At 40.4% G+C, this 21,290-nt stretch overlaps 1 protein-coding gene and 1 pseudogene across 2 annotated transcripts in view; one reads left to right on the forward strand and one right to left on the reverse strand.

The window, feature by feature from the left end:
• Ubqln1 (ubiquilin 1) overlaps positions 1–21,290 on the reverse strand; it is a 64,802-nt gene that overhangs the window by 16,237 nt on the left and 27,275 nt on the right. The gene's annotated exons all lie outside the window — the stretch shown is intronic.
• On the forward strand, positions 11,807–12,413 carry LOC105944947 (annotated as a pseudogene).

Raw genomic sequence — 21,290 nt, forward strand, 5'->3', positions numbered from 1 at the left:
AACTATTTGAATTCAAAGCTCAGTGTGAATAAATACGATTTTCTCAACTGTCATACTGACCCTGCTGTCAAGTGCTTTATATATTAGGTGATCAGAGCTGGGGTACCTACAAAAGACTGTGTCACACTGCCATTCAGGGTACCACAAACCACAAGTTACACTGAATCCATTATAACTAATGCAAGTAAAATCACTCTAGCATCTTGTTTTTCTTAATGACCAGTGTACAACTGCTAAATAAATATGGGCTAGGCATAACACAGGTTTTAGTTAAAAGCAGGGTAAATTAAATGAGATGAAAAGACAATGCTGTGTATTAAGGAATACAACCTATAAAAATACTGCCAGGCTAAGCACTTGCAGTCTGGGAAACACAGTGAGGTGCTGTCTCAAGAAACAAAACCCAGCTGGGCATCATGGCATATGCCTTTAATCCCAGCACTCAGCAGAGGTAGGAAGATTCCTGAGTGCGAGGCCAGCCTAACATTGATTCCAGGTCAGCCTGCAAAACCCTATCTCAGAAAACAAACAAACAAACAAGATAACAAAAAACTGACGAAGTACCACTTTTAGTACAATCTGAAATAAAATCTGCTGAGAAAAGCTACCCCTGATGCTGATAAAAATGTATGTGGAGGGCTGGAGAGATGGCTTAGTGGTTAAGCACTTGTCTGAGAAGCCTAAGGACCCAGGTTCGAGGCTAGATTCCTCAGGATGCACAAGGTGGCACATGCATCTGGAGTTCATTTGCAGTGGCTAGAGGCCCTGGCATGCCCATTCTCTATCTGCCTCTTTCTCTGTCACTTTCAAATAAATAAATAAAAACAAAAAAAAATTTTAAAAATATATGTGAACTAGAAATTAGTTGGACTAATTTGTAACAATTTAAAAAATATAAGGTCCTGGGCTGGAAGGATGGCTCAGTAGTTAAGGTACTTGCCTGCAGAGCCTAAGGACCCAGGTTTGATTTCCCAGTACCCACAGGTAAGCCAGCTGCACAAGGTAGCACATGTGTTTGAAGTTTGTCTGCAGTGGCTGGAGGCCCTGGTGTGCCCATTCTCCCTGCCCCTTGCCTGCCTCTCTCTCAAATAAATAGATAAATAAAATATTTTAAATGAATACACACACACACACACACACACACACACACACACACACGCATGCAAGGCTGGATGTGGTGGTGCACACCTTTAATTCAAGCAATTGGGAGGCAGAGGTGGGACGATCGCCATGAGTTTGAGGCCACCCTGAGACTCCATAGTGAAATCCAGGTCAGCCTGGGGTAGAGTCCCTACCTAAAAAACCACCCAACCAACCAACCAAACAAAACAAAACCCTCCCCCCACAAAACAAAAAAAAAAAAATGATTGTCAGCCAGTACAAAGGTTTAATCTATAATTGTGCCAATAAGAATACTGAAGAGTTATCATTTACTCTTAGAAATTCATGGCCTTTTTATAAATTTTTTTTTATTCTTTTTACATTATGTACAACAGCCATGTTGGTACCATCAGTAGCCTCCTCCCTGTCCTCCCCTCTCTGAAGGGACCCTCCTTATAGGGGATTGTGGGCAGTGCATTATGGGGGTAGCCATCTGTTATGGGGAAGAAGAACTGTCTCTGTACATAAAGTCCCAACTTGTGTCTCTAACAATCTTTCCACCCCCTCCTTTTCTTCCTTTCTCAACACCTACAGAATAAGTTTTGGCTATAAGAATTTCTCTTGACATGGCATGCATGTTGTAATATTTTGTGTCCAGGACTGTTGCTAGGACAACCATGGCTATTCTTTGGTAAATGGCCCTTATCAAGATGTGGGACTTTGTGAGATTTTTTTTTTTCTTAGTTTACAATCTTACATAAAATACAAAGACAAAGCATAAAGGTGTAGATGCCTCAATCTTAGATGGGATATCTAGAACTATACTCAATGCACGTTTAGAAAAGAATATGTTGACTATGGTGAAATTAGCTACTGGACCAAGCTTTAAGTCTGCAGTTGCTTACAGATCTCCATTGCTGAGCCTGCCTGCTTTCTGAGCTCTAACTCAAAAAATTTAACTTGCCCTTTTCTCCTTTCTGTTTCTTCTTTGGATGCTGGCCAAAGTCCTTAGCATGTCTGCCCAGTGAAGCTTTTTCACCTCTCTTCAGTAAGTCTCCTTAAGTTTCCTTTGCTTTACTTACCCCTTGTCATCTGTGTGCGCAACTTTTTGTGGCTTTGTGACAAATGACCTAACAGTAAGAGAATCTTTCTGAAAGCCCCACTGAAATACTGCACAAGTCAGTATAGTAGTAACCCTACTTTGTCTAACTCCTCTTGCCCTTCTTTTGCTCTGCTTCCTGTCCCAATGATCTAAACTCTCAAGAATTTTCTAAAGTGATCCAGAGACTTTTTCACTTGTCTCTCTGTTCCACCTCTGTCCAGAGCTCCATTTTTCCCCCTCCTAGCATGCACATGTGACTTTCTTTCTATGGTTGTGTTGCCATCCATCTACAGCCACTGACCACATGGTAGAATATACACAGCACTAAGTCTAACACTCTCTTCCCTCCCTGGGTGCCAGGACTCTTCTTTCCCTCACCTCTACCAATTCCTTCAGAGCCAGAGAGACTCAGAATGAAATGCAAGGGAGGTGAGAGAAACAAAGTGGGAAGAGACTGGTCTAAGTTGGTGCTGGCAGATTTTAAGTGCACAAGGTCTGACCAAAAGGGACACCTTGGACCACTTGCCCATAAGGTGTGACTCCCAAAGTCCCCAGGGGGTCCCCACTTTCTTGTCTCCCTGATAACCTTATCAGGAAAACATCACAATAGCATCTCCACACGATTTAAAATACCATACAAAAGGGAGGAGGGTGCAGGTATCAGGGTTATGGTCCTCTTCCTTAAGATTTAATCCAACTGAGCCTGTCAATTACTCACCTGATCAAGAAACCACCCCTCACCTAAAGACATGCTAAGGGGATGGGAGCAATAATTAACCCTTAATGAGATCACTGAAGTATGCTCCACTCCCAAAGCTCTTCCTGTGGTGCAGTTGCTTGCAGATCTTTACTGCTGACCCTGCCTGCTGCTCGTTGGAGTTCTAACTCAAAAAGTGTAACTTTTCCATTGTCTCCTAAACACATTTGCCCTGACTCTCTAAGGCTCCCCCCTCCCACAACAAATCCTATCAGAACTGCTGTGGGGGCTGGAGAGATGGCTTAGTGGTTAAGCGCTTGCCTGTGAAGCCTAAGGACCCCGGTTCAAGGCTCGATTCCCCAGGACCCACATTAGCCAGATGCACAAGGGGGTGCAGGGGTCTGGAGTTCGTTTGCAGTGGCTGGAAGCCCTGGCGTGCCCATTCTCTCTCTCTCTCACTCTCAAATAACAAAAAAAACCCAAAAAAACAAAAACAAAACAAAAAACTGCTGTGGGTATTCCTGTGATTACCCAAAGAATGCATGGCAGCCTCTGAAGGCTGTTCAAGCACTCCAAGAAGGTTCACATTAAGCTGCTTCTCACAAGAGCTAGAATGCAAGCAGAACTCCTTTGCCCTCTGAGAAAACCATTATTTGCTAGATGACTGGATGCCTTTCCTCCACTAAAGATGATTCTGGAATCAATACCAAATGTAGTCTACAAGGGAATGGTAGATAAAATAATTCAGAAATCCACAGTACCATGATAACTGTAGCATCTGCTATTTTACTGTTAGAATATCACTGTTGGCATGAGCAACTTAGTTCTAAGCTATAAAGAAAGGCTATTGCTTACAGTACTTTTTGACAATACAAGATGCTGTGTAATTGTTTTAATACAGCAACTAGTGATTCTTCAAATCTTGATGCTTTGACATTAAGCAGTAAGAACTGCAACATGTAAAGAACTGACTCAAACAATGACTAAGATTTATTTCAATTACTTGGGGCAGAAGAATGAATGGCATATAGGGCCTCTCACCACTGCAAACGAACTCCAGACATACGCACTTTACATGGGTTCTGGGGAAATGATCCTACATTCTTTGGCTTTTCCAGCAAGTGCCTTAACTGCTGAGCCATCTCTCCAGCCCCAATGACTAATATTTATACACAAAGAAGTTTTAGAACACATTGGTGCTGCTATTCAGACTGGTGAAATGAACAAATGACTGTTACAGTTAAGCTATTACTGATGAAATCCTGCTATTATAAAAGCCTATATTTATGCATGTTTTTTCAAACTAAACTAGTATACCTGCTTTTTGGATAGCTCTAAAAATACAAAGAATTATTACTCAGAGCTCAGCCCATTTCAATGTTTTCCATTATAATTTAAAAAAAAACTGTTCATTTTTATTTATTTATTTGAGAGTGACAGACAAAGAGAAAGGTAGATACTCGAGGGGGGGAGGAGAATGAGAATGGGCACACCAGGGCCTCCAGCCACTGCAAACGAACTGCAGACATGTGCACCCCCTTGTGTATCTGGCTAACATGGGTCCTGGGGAATTGAGCCTCGAACTGGGGTCCTTAGGCTTTACAGGCAAGCACTTAACCATTAAGCCGTCTCTCCAACCCTAAACTGGGTATCTTTTGATGGGCTCTTATACAAATTTATTTTTTATTTTTATTTTTCGAGGTACGCTCTCACTCCAGCTCAGGCTGACCTGGAATTCACTTTCTAGTCTCAGGGTGGTGATCCTCCTATCTCTGCCTCCCAAGTGCTTGGATTAAAGCTGTGTGCCACCATGCCCAGCTTATACAAAATTTTGACAAATGGTGGGCAGCAGCCTTATACAGTACTTTCGTTTCCAGCACCGAAGTTGTGGGAACTATTATTGTAAAGCTGCTGAAAATCTCAGGTCTATCTTGTCTTTGTGCTCCTACAAGCCTCATGACCCAAAAATACTTTAAACTTTTAAAGTCGTTTCATTTATTTACAAGGGGTAGGGGAATTAATGGGTGTGCCAGGGACTCCAGCTGCTGCAAACCAACTCTAGATGCATATACCACTTTGCACCTGGCTTTACATGGGTTCTGGGGAACTGAACATGGGTCCTTAGGCTTTGCAGGCAAGTACCTTAACCACTAAGCCATCTCAATTTTTTGTGAGGCTACCAAATTTGACTTGCAAAAACACTAACTTTGTGATACAAACAGGCATAAAACAATGAATTAAGTGCTTTGTATTCTGAAAGTATGAACTGCCTTTGCAATTTGTCAGTATTACTGGCATTTATCAACAGAGAATAATTTTCTCCTGAAGTAGGCGGGGACACCCAGTTCCCTTATGGGAGGAGGCAAAAACAGAAGCCACTTCTAAAAGTAAGCCACACAAAAGTTGAACAGTCCCACTCTTAGGATAGTTCTTGGTGAGGTAATGATTCCTTCAGCGTACCTCTGTGATATGGTTTCCATACTCCTAACATACCTGGAAAACACTTCCCAGCTGAAACAGTAGCTGCCCTGTAACCTCCTGGCAGGAACGAAGACATTCTAGAGACATTTGTGTCCCTCCCCCTTTGGTCTGCCAGACCATTCAAAAAAAAATAAAAATTAAAATTAAAATTAAAAAAAAAAAAAAAGAAATTCAAGTTTGCCCAAGCATCTCATACTGAGAAAAGGTATCTGGAATCAGCAAGAGGGAGAAGCTTGTCTTCTGGAACACAACATTCTGGCAATCAGACCACTTTACAAGGGTCTAGAACCAACATAATGATGGGCAGGGCCACACCTTGACCAGGAGTGCTTAGGTATGCATAATTTTATTTCAATCAAAACTTCATATTGAGACCATAAAGACAGATTTGGGGAACCAATGAGCTTTGTTGCTCTTCGGCTACATTGAATAAATCTACTTTTCCTATCACTTGTTTTGTTTAATTGGCTTGTTGAGGAGGAGCAGTCAAACTTGGCTTGTTAGGGGCAGTCAGAGCCCAGGCTGTCTCTAACTCAGATAACAACCCCAAGCTTCCCAGGAAATCCTGCAGGCCTTCAGTGCTGATTGGGAATGCTAAGACATCTAGCCACATGGTCTGAGCAGTAACCCAGTTCCCTGATGTTCAAGCCTAGACACAGCTATTGTTGGACTTGATGTAAGCTAACCCAGTAACTTCCTTTTTTAATACTGTAGTGGTTTGATTCAGGGCCCCCCCATAAACTTGTGTTCTGAATGCTAGGTCCCCAGCTGATGACAATTTGGGAACTGCATCCTGGAGGCAGTGTATTGTTTGGGGTGGGTTTATGGGTGTTAGAGCCAGCTTCCCCTTGCCAGTGTTTAGCACACTCTCCTGCTACTGATATTGGCCGGGAGGTGATGTCCACCCTTTACTCATGCCACTGTTCCCCTCTGCCATCATGGAGCTTCACCTTAAGTCTGTAAGCCACAAGTTCCTCTTGGGTGTTTTCTGCCAGCAACATGAAGCTGACTGCAACAAATACCAATTCATTTGATCAGATGTGGTCCTCTAAACACTGAGTAATACAGCATATTTTTTCTCGTTGCGGAGTAAGATTAAATTTATTTTATTTTGACTTCTGAGTAAGATGGTGGCATAGGAGCTACGCCAAACCAGCCTAGGGAGGGATCTAAGCAAAACCACAGCAAAATACACTCTTCTGAAAAGTGAAGGAGTATAGGTTATTCTTGAACACAGAGGAGAAGCAAGGGAGACCAAGATCCACCAGAAAGGAGGAAAATGGCCAGAATCACACTGAAGTGCTTATGGTCCACAGATCCTAGTAATCTGCACACTGGCCAAGTAGTGCCCTGCCAGGTGCACCATGTGGCAGCAGCAACAGCAAAGACCACACAAGGGGATTGTGGTGGGATTGTATTGTCTTGATTCTTTGTGTTTCTTGTATTAGATAATATAGTGACTTTTACATCCTGAATTGATTTGATGCTTGGGTTTTCTACTTACCTGCCATGTTCTTAGATGGGACGATTTCAAGATGTGAGTTTAAGATGCCAAGTGTAGCTCTTATACCCCAGCCCAATAGCAGAAGTAATCCTAGGTGTTGTTTGCAACAGAGACCAACCTCATCAGCCCCCTTGCAAAGTCAAGAAATCAGAAGGAAAGACAGCTGAGATCAACTAAAGAGCTACTGAAAGGGATACAGGCAGGATTGTATGAGCAACTCCAGGCTTTCTGTACTCTCCCATCCACCAACCTTCAGAACTGTGAACCTGTGGCATTCAGCCCCAAGTGGCAGCACATGCAGCACAGCTGATCAGAACTCCAGCTCCACAGCACAACATGGAGGGATTGAGGTGGGCACTCAGCATTGGTGAGGTAACCACCCCAAAAGGTAATGAGGCTGACAAACAAACAAAAAGACCAGATACATAGACCTGCACTGGAAGAGCTACTCTCTCTTTCCATGTCAGGGCAGGTTATGGGTTACATATTCTTGGTTGGCTTTATCATTTTCAAATAAGCTGTATTTAGGGGTTGAATCTTGTTGCCTTTGATGCTTTTAGATTTATAGGGCCTTTGTCTTTTGCTTCTGTCATTATTGGGGGAAGGGTCTGATTCAGATCCAGGTTGACCTGGAACCCAATTCAGAATTCTCTATCTCCCAGCTGACAAGGTTAAGGGTATAGAACAACACACACCCTTAGGAATTTTGGCTTTATAAGACTATCTTTTGTTTTAATCCCCACAACTGCATACTCTGTGCTGGTTTTATTGAATGTATATACTGCTCAGTTGAAGTTTAGAATTTACCAGTAAAATGTTCCACCCAGTCCACTAGAATATTTGCTTAGCTAGCAAACACCACCTAGGATTACTTCTGCTATTGGGCTGGGGTATAAGAGCTACACTTGGCATCTTAAACTCATACCCTGAAATCGTCCCATCTAAGAACACGGCAGATAAGTAGAAAACCCAAGCATCAAATCAATTCAGGATGTAAAAGTCACTGTATTTATTTAATACAAGAAACACAAAGAATCAAGACAATATAATCCCACCAAAAATTATAAATCTGTCAGAAATTATCACCAGTGAGACTGTTTTAGATGAAATGCCTGGCAAAGATTTCAAAACAATGATTGTATCTATATTCCAAGAAATTAAAGGAATCAAAGAAAATAAAGGAATTAAATAAGAAAACAAACTCCTGAAAGAGAACACAAGAAACCAGCTTAATGAAATAAGGAGGTTATTACAAGAAGTGAGTATGGAAATAGAAATACTGAAAAACCAGGCTGAAATTCTAGCTCTGAAGAACAGAGTCAAACAAAAAACTCTGTGGAAAGTCTCACCAATAGAATGGATGAAGGAGAGAACAAAATATCTAAACTAGAAGACCAGGTGGTAGACCTAATACAGTCCAACAAAGAGAAAGATAAGCTAATAGGAAGGTATGAATGGGAATTTCCAGATTATCTGGGTCACTATGAAAAGATCAAACATAACAATTTAGGGTGTAACAAAAGGAAAAGAATTTCAATCCAGAGGTTTAGTAGGCGTTTTAAACAAAACCACAGAAGAAAATTTTCACCCACTTGGGAAAGAAATGTCAATGCAAATATAAGAAGCTTTAGAACACCAACAGACAAAACCTGGAAAGAACCTCTCCTCACCATGTTATAATTAAACTACTAAACACACAAACCCAAGAAAATATATTAAAAGCAGAGAAAAAAAGCAAGTCACCTACAAAGGCAAGCCCATCAGAATAACTGCAGATTACTTAACACAAACTTTAAAAGCCACAAGGCTTTGAATGACATATTCCAAGTTCTGAAAGATAACAACTGCCAACCAAGATTATCTTCTCCTGCAAAGCAATCTATCCAAACTGATGAAGAAATAAAGACATTCCGTAACAAAAACAGGCTAAAGGAATTTAATGACAACTAAACCAGCTCTACATAAAATACTTGAAGGAATCCTTCATGCTGAAGAGAAAGCAAAACACACACAAGGAGGAAATAGGAAAAACTAAACCACACTCAAGTAACAGTTAAAACAAGCGAGTAAAAGGAAAACAGGAATCACTACAAAATAAGAATGGTGAGAAAAAATATTTACCTTTCACTAATTCCTTTTTTTTTTTTTTTCAAGGTAGGGTCTCACTACACCCCAGGCTGACCTGGAATTCACTATGGAGTCTCAGGGTGGCCCCAAACTCACAGCAATCCTACCTCTGCCTCCCGAGTGCTGGGATTAAAGGCGTGCACCACCACGCCCAGCTTAACCTTTCACTAATGACTCTTATTATCAATGGCCTCAGTGCCCCAACCAAAAGACACAGGCTTCCAGACTGGATTAAAAGGCAGGATCCTGCCATTTGTTGCCTCCAGGAAATTCATTTCTCAATAAAAGATAGACACTGTCTTAGTGTGAAAGGATGGAAAATGGTATGTCAAACAAATGGGCCTAGGAAACAAGCAGGGGTTGCTATCCTAATATCTGACAGGATAGACTTCGAACCAACATTAGTGAGGAAAGGTAAAGAAGTCATTTTATACCGATTAAAGGAACACTCCAGCAGGAGGACATTACAATCCTAAACATATATGCACCTAAATGGAGGCTCCCAGTTTCATTCAAACAAACATTATTATTAGATTTAAGGTCACAGATAACATCAAATGCAATTGTAGTGGGAGACTTCAATACCCCACTCTCATCAACTGGCAGGTCATCTTGGCAAAAAATAGAGACATCTGAATTAAATTATGTCATGGAACAAATGGACCTAACAGATATCTACAGAACATTTCATCTAAATGCTACAGAATGTACATTTTTCTCAGCAGTACATGGAACATTCTCTAAAATAGTCCATATGTTAGGACACAAAGCAAATCTTCACAAATATAGAAAATTGGAATAATCTCTTGTACTCTATCTGACCACAATGGTATTAAACTAAAAATCAGCAACAAGAAAACCTACAGAGCATACAGAAATTCATGGAGACTAAATAGTACACTATTGAATGATCAATGCGTCACTGAAGAAATCAGAAAGAAAATCAATAAATTCAAAGACTCAAATGATGATGATAATAAAACATACCAAAACCTTTGGGACACGATGAAGGCAGTCCTAGGAGGGAAATTTATAGCTCTAAGTGCCTATATTAAGAAATTAGAGAGATCACAAGTAAACAATTTAATGCTTCACCTTACGGCCTTGGAAAAAGAAGAACAAGGCAAACCAACAATCAGCAGATGGGAAGAAAGAATAAAGATTAGGGCAGAAATTAATGAAATAGAAACAAACAAAAATCAATGAAACAAAGAGTTGGTTCTTTGAAAGGATAAACAAGATTCATAAACCCTTAGCAAATTTGACCAGAAGAGAAACAAATTGATAAAATTAGAGATGAAAAAGGCACAGATACCAAAGAAATTCAAAAAATCATAATGACATACTTTAAGAATATATATGCTTCTAAGTTTGAAAATCTGAAAGAAATGGATGATTTATTTGATCCATATGACCTACCAAAATTAAATCAAGATGCGATAAACTATTTAAATAGACCTATAACAACTATGTAAATGCAAGCAGTAATAATATGTCTCCCAACTAAAAAAAGGGCATGGCCAGATGGAGTCACTGGTGAATTTTACCAGATCTTCATGGAAGAACTAACACCACTGCTTCTCAAACTTTTCCATAAAATAGGAAAGGAAGGAATTCTACCGAACTCCTTCTATGAAGCATCACCCTTATACCAAACCAAAACCAAAACCAGACAAACACAGAACTAAAAAAGAAAATTACAGACCAATCTCCCTCATGAACATAGATGGAAAAATTCTGAACAAAATATAGGCAAACAGAATACAAGAATTTATCAGTAAGACTATTCACCCCAAGTTGGCTTTATCCCAAGGATGCAGGGATAGTTCAACATAATGCAAATCGATAAATGTAATACATCATATAAATGGTCTGAGGACAAAAATCACAAGATCATCTCAATAGATAAAGAAAAGCCAACTGACAAAATCCAACATCCTTTCATGGTAAAAGTATTACAGAAACTGGAAATAGAAGGAACATATCTCAACATAATGAAAGCTATTTATGACAAACCTACAGCCAACATTATATTAAATGGAGAAAAACTCAAGGCTTTTCCACTAAATTCAGGAACAAGACTAGAGTTTCCACTGTCCCCACTTATTATTAATATAGTACTATAAGTCTTAGCTATAGTAATAAGGCAAGAGACAGTCATAAAAGGGATACAAATTGGAAAGGAAGAAATCAAATTATCATTATTTGCAGATGATATGATTCTATACATAAAAGACCCTAAAGACTCTATCAGCAAACTGTTAGAGCTGATAAACACTTATAGCAGTGTGGCAGGACACAAAATAAACACACAGAAATCAGTAGCTTTCCTATGTATTAATGACAAACATACTGAGGATAAAATCAGGGAATCTCTCCCATTCACAATTGCCTCAAAAAAAAAAAAATAAAGTACCTTGGAATACACTTAAAAAAGGAAGTGAAGGATCTCTATAAATAAAAACTTTGAAACACTCAAGTGAGAAATTGTATAAGACACAAGGAAATGTTCTTGGATTGGGAGAATCAATACTGTTGAAAAGGTCAATCTTAACAAAAGAAATCTACACAATTAATGTAATCCCCATTAAAATTCCAATGGCGCTTTTTGTTCGGTTGGGGGGAGGAGGTTAGGCCTTTGGTATGCTGCTTCATTGAGGGGCTTGGTGGCTTTCCTGGGTGCCAATCCCTCTGTCCTCCCTATGCAACGTCAACGTGCTAGCAAGTGATTCTCCAGGGACGCGGGCGCTGCTGAGAGCAGCATCACCCTTTACACTACAAAGCTGGCGGGCCTATGGGGAAAAAACAAAACAAGAATGAAGTGCTTGAAGAAGAGGAAGAGGAATATGTGGTGGAAAAAGTTCTCGATCGACGAGTTGTCAAGGGAAAAGTAGAATATCTTCTAAAGTGGAAGGGTTTCTCAGAGGAGGGCAATAGGTGGGAGCCAGAAGAGAACCTGGATTGCCCTGACCTGATTGCTGAGTTTCTACAGTCACAGAAAACAGCACATGAGACAGATACATCAGAGGGAGGCAAGCGAAAAGCCAACTCTGACTCTGAAGATAAGGGAGAGAGCAAACCAAAGAAGAAAAAAGAAAGAAAAAAAAAAAGAAAAGAAAAAAGAAGTCAGAAAAGCTTTCGGGCTTTGCCTGAAGTTTGGAGCCAGAGCGGATTATTGGAACTACAAACTCCAGTGGAGAGCTCATGTTCCTGATGAAATGGAAAAACTGATGAGGCTGACCTGGTCCCTGCCAAGGAAACCAATGTCAAGTGCCCACAGGTTGTCATATCGTTCTTATGAGGAAAGGCTGACATGGCATTCCTACCCCTCAGAGGATGGTGACAAAAAGACGACAAGAATTAACTCTCTTGAGTATCAAGAAGCCCCTGTCACCTCTTGACTGTGGGCTTCAAGGGGGGAGGGAAGGAATTCTACTTGTCTTCACACCATAAAGGTGGCTTGAGAAGATGTCCTTTCAAGAGCCAGCATAGTTTCTGTGCCCTGCAACAACCCAAGTGCTTTAAAGCTGTTCCAAGCTGTGTAGTTTGTATGCCCGTCCCAGTGGAGGGGAAAGGGTAAGTGTTTCAAGGCAACCCATTCTGCACTTTGCTGAGAAAGGTAAAGGGCCTTCTATGAAGGACAAAACCTGCAGAACTGGGTGTGTGGGAGAGCAAAAAAGATACTGTTGATCTTCAGAGAGCATCTTCACAACCCACAGCCTTCTTCCCAATAATGTTAACTGCATTTTTACAGAGTAGCATGTGTGTAGTTTTTGGCTATTACTGGTGTATTAATGGGGGGGATGGGACAGGGAGGAGATGGACAGGATGATTGTGGTTAAAATTAGGGGCCTGACTGGGGAAATGGTGAAGCAATGGAAAGAACAGCTAACTGATGATTTGGTTCTAGGTTAAAAATACTTTACCTTTTCAAAATATTTCATTGGCACCAAAAAGGTGGACAGTGGGAGGCTTCAAACCTGTGACATTTCCTTCCTGAGCATCGTGTTGCCCATAAAGGAGAAAGCCAGTTCCTACATTAACCAAAGCTGACATTTTAAAGATGGAAACTGGGGCTGGAGAGATGGCTTAGCGGTTAAGCGCTTGCCTGTGAAGCCTAAGGACCCCGGTTCGAGGCTAGGTTCCCCAGGTCCCACGTTAGCCAGATGCACAAGGGGGCGCACGCGTCTGGAGTTCGTTTGCAGAGGCTGGAAGCCCTGGCGCGCCCATTCTCTCTCTCTCCCTCTATCTGTCTTTCTCTCTGTGTCTGTCGCTCTCAAATAAATAAAAATAAATAAATAAATAAATAAATAAATAAATAAATAAATAAATAAAGATGGAAACTGAAGCAGGATAAGTTTTAAATGGAGAGTATATTCAGGCAGATCATTTTGCCTCAGTGGTGCTAATATTGAAGTTAGGAGGAGAAAACAAAAAGACCCTTCGTTTCCAATCATGGAGTTATAAATAGCAGTTTTTAAACCACTGGCTGAAGCATTGTGGGAAGGGCGGAGGGTGGCACAGGAGATAGGAAAACACTTGGAGCCTGTTTTTTTCAACTTTGAACTCTGAAACTTAGTGGCAGGGTTCAGTAACTAACAGCACAAATTTCATTGAGTCAATTCAAGGGTTGAATACTTCAAAAAGCCCTAGTCTCAGGAGACAAACAGTTTTCATATTGGGGTATAGACTGACTTGAAAACACAAAATAAAACCTAAAGATTAACATACTCAAAATGCTCTGTCTTGAATCATAAGACCCATCAATTCTTGCTATTGTCTAGACCTACATCTAGAGCTACACTGTTAAATCATTTTAGGCATGTGTTAGATGTCTGAAAATTTTGTTTAAATGTAAACTTCATACCATACTGTCAGTTTGTCTTAATAAAACTATAGATTTATAAAAAAAATTCCAATGGCATTCCTCACAGATAAAACAATCCAAAAATTCATTTGGAAGCACAAAAAAAACCTCAAATAGCCAAAACAAGTTTGACTACAAAAATAAAGCTGGTGCTATCACCATGCCTAATTCTAAGCTATATTACAAAGCCACAGTAACAAAAACAAAGACAAAAAAAAAAAAATAACTGGCACAAAGACAGACATGCAGATCAATGGAACAGAATAGAGGACCCAGATGTTAATCCAGGCAGCTATAGCCATCTGATTTTTAACAAAAATGCCAAAAAATATTCACTGGAGAAAAGATAACCTCTTCAAAAGGTGGTGCTGGGAAAACTTGGTATTAATATGTAGAAGGATGAAAATAGATCTTTGTCTTTCTCCATATACAATAATCAAATCTAAATGGATCAGGGACCTTAGTATTAGACCTGAAAATCTGAAACTGCTAGAGGAAAAGGTAGGGGAAACTCTTCAACATACTGCATATGCAATGACTTTCTGCATATTACCACAATTGCTCAGGAAATAAAACCGCAAATCAAACATTGGGATCTCATTAAATGACAAAGTTTTAGTACAGCGAAGGACACTGTGAACAGAAAGGGACAATCTACAGAATGGGAGAAAATCTTTGCCAGCTACACATCTGACAGAGTCCAGAATATATAAAGAAGTCAAAAAGCAGAACAATAAGAAATCAAACAACTCAATTAAAAAATGTGCTATGTAACTAAGTAGTGTTTTCTTACTGGAAGAAATACAGATGATATATAAACACCTAAAAAAGTGTTCTACCATCCTTAGCCATCAGGGAACTGCAAATTAAAACTACTTTGAGATTCCATCACACTCCTGTCAGAATGGCTATCAAGAAACAAATGACAATAAATGTTGGCGAGGATGAGGAAAAAGGAGACCCCTTTACACTGTTGGTGGGAAAGTAATCTGGTATAGCCATTGTGGAAATCAGTGTGGAGGTTCTTGGGACAGCTAAAAACAGATTTACCATGTGATCCAGCTATAGCATTCCTAGGGTTATATCCTAAGGACTCTTCTCACTACCTTAGAGATACCTGCACAACCATGTTTACTGCTGCCCTACTCACAACAGCTAGGAGTTGGAACCAGCCTAGATATCCCTCCAGATGGATGGGTTATAAAGATGTGGCACATTTACACAATAGAGCTCTATTCAGCAGTAAAGAAAATGAAATTATGAAAGTTGCAAGGAAATAGATGAATCTGGAAAGGATTATACTAAGTGAGGTAACGCAGGCCCAGAAAGGCTCACATGTTCTCTCTCGTATGTGGATCCTAGCCAGAAATGTATACACTTGTGTGTGAGCTGGAACCAACGGTAGCAGAGGCCAGTAAGCTAGAAAAAGGCTTTAAGAGAGGGATGAGAAGGAAGGACTTAAGGGGATGGCATTGTATATACGTAAGTAGAAGAACAGATTACAGGGAGGGGAAAGGCCTAAGGGAGGCCAGGGGAAGAGATTGTATAAAAGAAGGGTAAGTGAGGGCCAGTTAAAATTCAAGATGTTCTGAATAAGACATATGAAAACCTACCTTTTTGAATAATGGCACATACAAAAGTCATAGACTGTTACTAGAAAATTTTCAGTGCCAGGGATGAGATACCTTTCAGTGAGTTGGCTATTGCCAAGGCCCTTGATTTCCCTTGAGAAACAGATGGTAAGACCCTATTAGTGCTGAAGACTACAGATGACTGTGCAGCAAAGTCACTGAGAAATCAAGCTGGTGCTGAGCAGACAACCTTCTCCCTGTAGCCTAGCCAACTGAAAGCTGGAAAAAGCTGTACTGTATGCAGCCCTATGGGAGACATAAGTCATCAGCAGTGAAAACAGTGGACACTGGAAGCCTCAAGTTTGGCCAAACAGGCCAAATGATTGAATGAGTGCAATAGTGGCATGTCTGCTCTAGGGAAAACTACTGCTCTCTAGTTGGACTGAAGGCCCACTCTATGGGAGGGAATACATGACTGGTACTGAAACCTAATCAAAACTGTATGGCAGGGAGATCATGAGCCTTAGGGGTATAAAGCCTGCTCTTGTCTGGATAAAGGTATACATTACTCTCACCAAACTGCCCTGAAAGCACTACACTTAATGTTCATTTTCATGTATCAATGCTATTCTCACTTCTAACTAGAGAAGATTCTCTTTTCAGACAGTGATGACCACTGGGATGACCCAAAAGGCAACATAGTACTGAGAAGAAGGGACAGAAGAGTGTCCAGCACTGAAACATCTCTATCTCACCCTCCAAGGCTCAAGGTACATTGTGGAAGAGGTGGCAGAAAGAATTTAAGAGACAAAGAAGGGTACCACTCCTTACAATGCCTCAAGATCCATGACCTCGCAGTGCCTAACAATACCTAACCAAGACCCTCATAATAGAAGATAAAGATGATGACATCAAATTAAAAGAGAATAATGGAGTGAATGAGGGGATATGATTGAAAGCAGAGTTGTGAAGGGGAAAGTGGGAGAGGGGAGAGAAATATCATGCTTTATTGTCTATAAGTATCGAAGTTGCCAATTAAAAAAATAAAGAAAAAAATTATATTTTATTTCTTTATTTAAGGGAAAGCCAGATAACAAGAGGCAGACAGAGAACAAGAGAGTATGAGCATGCCAGGGCCTCCAGATGCATGTGTCATTTTGTACATCTGGCTTTATATGGTACTGGGGAAGTGAACCCAGGTCATCAAGCTTTGCAAGCATGCACCTTTAACTGCTGAGCCATCTCTCCAGCCCCACTTAAAAAATTGTGTGTGTGTGTGTGTGTGTGTGTGTGTGTGTGTGATTACCAGTGCATGCAGGTCATGAAATTGCAAAGGAGATCAAGAGAGAGGAGGAAGAGATCATAACCTAAGTGGAGAAAAGTGGAATACATGTAGTAATAATAAAATGTTGGGACTAACTGTGGAAAGAAAGGGGAAAAAGGATCATGAGGAAACAAAGGAGAAAAAAATACAATGACACATATTCTGAAAGATGTCACAATGAAACCCACTGCTTGTATGTTACCTAAAAAACAATAAATTAAAATAAAGCCCACAGATCTTAAACCTTACCAGGAAAAAGGTCTGACATTTAGACTTAAGAAAGAACCCTGATTACTGGAAGATGGAGGGAGTTCACTATCTTGCCCAGGCTGGTCTTGAGCTCCCAGACTGAAATATTTTTTCCCACTTCAGTTTCCCAAGTAGCCGGTCTAGGGACCTGCTGATGTGCCTTGCTGTAGAAACCTGACTTTTAAATGGGCAGGTGCTTTGCTGGATCTATTTTAGTCCTGGCCTTCAGAGTGTGCTTTAGAATCCATGTATCTGGTGTGAGACCAGACCAAATCCAGATAATAACAGTACCATTAACTGTGTTCCCTCTGCACTTAAAAGTTATCTATTGTTAAGACCCTATTGCTGAAGACTCCACATTCTTAGGCTGTAAGGTCACTGAAAATATCCTACTGGAACTGAGCTAATAACCTCCTCCATATAGACCAGCTGACAGAAAGCTGGAAGAAGTTATTCTACATGCAGTTCAATGGGAGAGAGAGAAATCACCAGTGAAGATACTCAACAGTAAACACTTCAAGCCTTATATTTTGCCAGCCAAGCCAAATGAGCCAAGGGTGCAATAGTGGCACATCTGTGATGGTGAAAACCAACTGCCCTCTAACTGGACTAGAGTCCCACTCCATGGGATGGAATACATCCATGATACTGAAAACCTAAAACAGGGGTAGTCATTAGCCCTAGGGGTGTAACATCTGCTGCTGTCTGGCTAAATGTATATACTATACTCATTAAGTTGCCCAGTAAGTACTTCTCACTGCAATATCTCTGTCACACCTTCCAGACGCAAAATGGCCTGGATATCCATGACCTCACAGTGCCTGACGCTACTTACACAAGACCACCATTAACAGGGGAAAATGATGATGACATCAAAATAAGAGACACTGATTGAGAGGAGGGGATATGATGGAGAATGGAGTTTCAAAGGGGAAAGGGGGGGGGTGAAGGAAGACATTACCATGGGATATTTATAATTATGGAAGTTGTTAATAAAAAAATAAATACAAAAAGTTATCTACTGTTAATTGCTGTTGAAATGAGGCCACCATCAATTTCTTTCAACACTGTTATGAAGACATGAAAACAAAACTGCTTCTAGAAATCTTTAGTAACCAGTGCCATGATAATGGCTACATATAGTTAAGTATTAAATTTTAAATTTCCTTTAGACAACCAAAACCTTCTGCTTGTCAGTGGACATGAACACAGAAAGAACACATCTGGATTATAAGAAATGAAGACTTAAGAAGAATACTATGTCCACTGAGAAACAAGGAAAGACTTAAAGCATCTTAACACCCAAATCCTAGCCTTTAGAAAGGAGTGGCCTTAAAAATAGACACACATGCCGGGCGTGGTGGCGCACGCCTTTAATCCCAGCACTCGGGAGGCAGAGGTAGGAGGATCGCCGTGAGTTCGAAGCCACCCTGAGACTCCATAGTGAATTCCAGGTCAGCCTGGGCTAGAGTGAGACCTTACCTCGAAAAACCAAAAAAAAAAAAAAAAAAAAAAAAAAAGACACACATCCATAGTACTTTTGCAGGTTTGTTTTGAGAGGCCCAGAGTGAAACTTAAAACAGCAAAATGCAGACATATTCAGCAAGAGAAAGCCCGGGCTGGAGAAATGGCTCAGCAGTTAAGGTGCTTGCCTGAAAAACCTATCTTGTTTCAAATCCCCCAGTACTCTATAAAACCTGATACACAAAGTGGCTCATTTATCTGGAGTTTGTTTGCAGCAGCTGAAGGCCCTGGCACACCCCCCACCCTCGTAAATAAATAAACAATTAAATAAAATATTTTTAAAAAATTTTTAAGAAAAAGCCCTACAACAGCAATTACCTATGGATGAAGTCAAGACCAATCCTTCCAGAGAAATTTAGACATACCATATAAATACCTTAAATTATGTTACACTGGAGCCTTAATTTATACAGATCATATGACACACACATTCAAACAAACTTACCAGATTGCCTCATGTGTGTGCATGCGCACATGAGCACCTATGTACAAGTGCATATGAAGGCCAGAGGACCTTGGGCGTCATTCTCAGGAATGCCATCCACTTCCTCTGAAACAATCACTCATTGGCCTGGAATTCACCAGTTAAGGCTAGACTGGCTGACTAGCAAGTTCAAGGGATCCCCTTGTCTCTACCTTCCCACTGCTGTTACTACAGGAAAGCCCATACTAGGCATTGTATGTAGGTACTAGGAACTGAACGCAAGTCCTCATGCTTGCAAAGATGAGTACTTTACCAAGTAAGCTATCTCCCCTTACAGATGCCCCAATTTTGAAGTCCCCACAAACCACTGCTGAGCTTAAGACAGTCCATTTTTGCCTCTGCTAAGACCCTACTACACTACCTTTGTTTATCTCATTTGGAATCTCAAAGTTTGTTCTCCAAATCTCAAGTCTAATGCTTTGGCTCTTCATTTCCACACAGTACAGAGAAACTAGGTTTAAATAAAAAGGAACAAAAAAAAGAAGTCACACATATTGTAATGATACTGATAATAAGGGAATGCTTTTAATATAAGTAACAAACTAAAGATATATACAACATGAATGGGTTTCAAAAACAATGGGTGAGGGCTGGGGAAATGGATCAGTGGTTAAAAGCGCCTGCTTGCAAAGCCTGTGTCAGCCCAAGTTCAATCCCCAGTACCCACATAAAAAGCCAGATATAGAAAGTGGCACAAGGACTGGAGAGATGGCTTAGCAGTTACGGCACCTACCTGCAAAGCCAAAGGACTCAGATTTGATCCTTGGGACCACCATAAGTCAGATGTACAAGGTAGCACAGGTGTCTGGAGTTTTTATGCAGTGGCCAGAGGTCCTGGCATGCCCCATCTCATTCTATCTGCCACCCCGCCCCCGCTCATTCAATTAAATAATAAAGGAAATCTCTTTTTTTTTTAAAGTGGCACAAGTACCTGGGATTTGTTTGCAACAGTAGGAGATCCTGATGTGTCCGTGCATACACAAATAAGTGAGTGAAAAAGAGACAAAAAAACTACATACTGTGCAATTCCATTTTTATAAATACCCCAAGCATAAAAGGAAATCTACAGTGGCACAAGGTAAGTAGCCTCCCCTGCACTAGCCAGACTGAATAAAAAGAGGCATGAAATAAATTTATTGGAGTGATGAAAATGTTCCTTTTCTTCATTAGGGTGGCAATAACCTGAGTGAATTAACTTCAGTGAAACATGGATACCTGGACAATTAAATCTGTATCTATCTAATTTATTTATTTGACAGAGAAAGAGAGAGAAAGAGAAGGGAGGAGGGGAGAGAAAGAATGGGAGTGCTAGGGTCTCCAAACTAACTCTGCATGTGTGCACCCCCTTGGGCATCTGGCTAACGTGGGTCCTGGGGAATCAAACCTAGGTCCTTTGGCTTTGCAGGCAAATGCCTTAACTGCTAAACCATCACTCTAGCCCAAAATCTATACTTTATGTGAATAAAAGTGTATCTTATAAAAAAAATGTGAGTTCAAGACTACATAGTGAATTCCAGGCCAGCCTGAGCTAGAGTGAAAACCTACTTCAGAAAACAAAAAAAAAAAAAGAAAAAAGAAATTTATTCCTAGGTATTTTTCCCAATGATAGCAAAAATTTATTTATAGAACTTAAGAGAAGGAAAGGCAGAGCCCCTGTACAAAAGGAGGGAGCCCCAAGAAGGAAACCCTGTTTTTTGTTTCTTGATGCAACTGGGAATGAAGCTGTTTCCCCAATTTTTAGCTCAACTTGTTTGTTACTGGTATATTGGAAAACTACAGACTTGTTAATTTTGTAACCTGCCACTTTGCTGAAAGCTTAACAGTTCTAAGAGTTTGGTGGTACAGTTACTAAGGTCTCTTATGTATAAAGTCATGTCATCTGCAAATAAGAATACATTGACTTCTTCCTTTCCTATTTATAGCTTTTCATCTACTGCTCCAGCTAAGACTTCTGGCACTATTATATTAAGTAAGAGTTTGGAAAGTGGACATCCTTGTCTTGTTCCTGATTTTAGCGGAAATGCTTTCCAGGCCCCCCCCCCCCATTTAGTGTAAGTCCCTTACATTAATTTTTGTGTCCACCAACATATTAGTTGTAGTCATATAACTGTGACAAGATACCTAATAATTTAAAAGAGGATAATGGCTTATTGTTTCAGAAATGTAAGTATATCGTGGTATAAAAAACACATCCATGGGCTGGAGAGATGGCTTAGCGGTTAAGCGCTTGCCTGTGAAGCCTAAGGACCCTGGTTCAAG

Source organism: Jaculus jaculus, chromosome 12 (genome assembly GCF_020740685.1).
Source record: "Jaculus jaculus isolate mJacJac1 chromosome 12, mJacJac1.mat.Y.cur, whole genome shotgun sequence".
NCBI classification, from domain to species: Eukaryota; Metazoa; Chordata; class Mammalia; order Rodentia; family Dipodidae; genus Jaculus; species Jaculus jaculus.